The sequence below is a fragment of the Triticum aestivum genome, chromosome 4A (genome assembly GCF_018294505.1).
Source record: "Triticum aestivum cultivar Chinese Spring chromosome 4A, IWGSC CS RefSeq v2.1, whole genome shotgun sequence".
Lineage (NCBI taxonomy): Eukaryota > Viridiplantae > Streptophyta > Magnoliopsida > Poales > Poaceae > Triticum > Triticum aestivum.
In genome coordinates, this window is record NC_057803.1 from 683,281,303 (window position 1) to 683,284,345 (window position 3,043).

Consider the following 3,043-nt stretch of genomic DNA (forward strand, 5'->3'; position numbering starts at 1 on the left):
CCAACCATGGCCCTCAGCCCTTGATCGGAGGCTCTGATACCACTTGTTGTAGCTAAACTACGGGCTCGATGAACTCACACACACGAGAGAGGGAGGTTTTGCGCTGCGTCCGACCTGTAGCATTTTCTGTTTCTTCTCTTATTTAACAGCTCAAGTAAACTAACAGATTGATCCTAATCTTGCGCCATGACCAGGCTAAGCGGGCGCGCCATCCCACATCCTTGACCACGCGCAAGAGAACGTGCTAACTACCTAGCTACTGCTCCGATCCAGCCGTGAACAGGCTCACGTTGCATGGACCGGTTTATTTGCTGAAACCAAACCTAAACAACTAGTGCGACAGGATTATAGAATTTCCAACATACGAGAGAGAAGAAAATTCTCCACAAAACAAAAAAGAGAGAAGAAATTACTATGGTTTTTAGGCGTGAGATGCATACGTCCACAACACTTTTATTAGTTTGAGCTGTAGACATGTCCTAACAATGGCACACCCCTTCAATTATTTCATGGTACTAGCCTAGTAGCTAGGTTTGAATTTTCTACAGGGTACAAATCAAGCTAACGATTCCAATTGAGCATTGTGTGCATACGTGGATAACGTACGCCAGCTAGTATTACTCATCATAACTTGCCTCTGCCATGGTGGTTATGATCACGGTGGACGCCGTGAACGGCATCACATCGTTGTGGACGATGCGGAGGTGGAGCTCCTCGACCTCCGCAAGAACCCTGGAGACCAGACCTTTTCCATTTGTTTCACAGTGGATCCTTACCATGACGTTGTCCCCCGAGAGCTTTGCCTCGATCTCCGGGCTCCGGCAGCTGGTTTCCAATTGCTGGCGTCCCGGCCGCCAAGAGGAACCGTGCGGAGCTCTCGCCGACGTCTGGCGCGACAGGGCGGCACAGCTTCCTGACGAGCACCACGGTCTCAACGCTCCTGTGGTTGCCGCCGGCAGCCTCCAGGTACTTGACCCTCTCTTGGAGCTCCTTCACGAATATGGTGGCGTCGGCAAGAATCGTCCCCTTGTCCATCTGATCGATCCAAAGTAATTGAACCAAATTGATGAAGCGTTTCCTGGAGGAATATTATGAAATGTAGTAAAGATTGGGGGATTTGTCATATTCAATGACCTTCTTGAGGCCGGGAATGAGAGCGGAGAGCTCGATGAAGCTCTGGTTGATATTCTCCCGGCGCTTCCGCTCCGCCATGATGTGGTCTTGCGCGTACGGCGTGCTCTTTGTGGATGCCCTCCTTGTCGGCTGTGACACGCAGGAACGAAGCGGCGCCCCGGCGGCCAGCGTGCCCCCGCCACCGCTGCTGACCGGCTGCGGCGGCAAGACAGCGCCGAAGTTCCAGCTCATGGACAGGGCGTTGCTGGTGCCGGTGCCGGTGCTGCTAATGCCAGGGGGCGCGAACGGCCCGCCCGAGGTCGGGGACGACATGGACCAACTGCCTTGGTGCACAGCCGAATCGGGGGCTGGAGTGATGATTCCTCCACCGCCGCTGGTGTCATCGCCGGAGCTCAGAATGTTCTGTGCTTCGGTCAGCTCCGAGGAATCGCGGAGCGCCTGGAGACACGGGAAGCCGGCGCTCTTCTCGCTGCCGCCGTCGGCTCCTCCTGGATCCTGCTGCTCCAGTGTGCTCACCGCCCACTGCATGAACAGGCGAGAGTCGTCCATGTCGTCCATGAGCATCGACCGATCCGTACGTCGTTGCCACTGACCTAGCTCGTGCAACATCGAGACAGAAATGATAGAGTAGTTAAGCACACGTGACACCGCAGAACTAATCAGAACTAGTCATGCACGATAGTAATTGTTTACCTCGGCGAGTGAATCCCTAAAGATCGATTATGTTAGAACCTGGCCTCTAATCTTGGAGTTTATAACGGAGCGTTAAGGTCCTGTCACTGTAATGTTTGCTCACGCTAGGCCCCTCTAGCCTACAAAAATGAGCCAATCATAAACAATTAACAACCGTTTGTTGGATCCTGGCTTATCTTGCCTGGATCCATTGAAAATGATATTCTACACCGCTGGAAAGGTGCATTCATGCGGTGAGGCAGAAATACCAAATTTCCTGATGTGTATCTTGACTATCCTATTGTCCAAATTAGGGTCATGGAAGCTGGATTAGTGGACCCACGTGTATCTTCCAAAGTACCAAGTTTTTTTAAACGGAAAATTCCAATGTTTTAAATAGCTACACATTGATGCGCTACTGCTTTTTCTAAGCCCAAACACTAGCTAATTGACGGTGCATCAGGACATGTATACTGGTTTTTTTTAGAAAAAAGGAAAATATCTTTCTTCCAATTGTCTGTATCTCTCTTTATAAAGAAAGAAGGAAATTATATCTCCCCTAATTCTCTATATCTCTTTCTTTCAAAGCCTAACTGATTTACTGCCAGTAATCAACAAATTTTACAAGGGTAATTTTATACTAATGTATCTATAATTTGTTGCCTTGTTCACCGTACCCAAAAAATATACACCTTAGATAAAGGAACGGAGGGAGTATATCTTAGACTTATCTCTCATAACCAAATAACCCTAAACATATGATGAGATAGACTGTTGTTAAGAGATTATCTCTTAATTAACAGAAGGTATGTCTTTTCTTATGTTTTCTTTCTCCTTCACTCAGCATTTATTATACGTGGCACTCATAAGATAGCATCATTGATATGTCACTACGCTAGCAGCTAGCGCAGTGGAAGATATAAGTGGGAAGAAGATGGCGGGACGGAAAGGAAACATCTTGTCTTGGGCAAAGGGTGACCCTCACTAATTCTTGTCCCAATAGTATTCATTTATATATGATGTCCTTCCTGGAGTTGCCAAAAGGGGTGCTGGATTCTTGGGGGGCTAGAATGTTGTGGCAGGAGATGAATAATAAAATGAAGTATCGCCTAATCGACTAGCATATGTCGTGTCCAACCAAAAGTCCTTGGGGTTGTTGATTTACAAGTCATGAATTAATGCCTGCTATGCAAATGGCTTTGAAAATTGGAGAACACTGAAGGAACCTTCCAGCAAT

At 48.0% G+C, this 3,043-nt stretch overlaps 1 pseudogene; it reads right to left on the reverse strand.

Moving 5' to 3' along the window:
- Window positions 1-617: 617 nt before the first annotated feature.
- On the reverse strand, window positions 618-1,683 carry LOC123083111 (transcription factor bHLH19-like; annotated as a pseudogene).
- Between the last annotated feature and the right edge of the window lie 1,360 nt (window positions 1,684-3,043).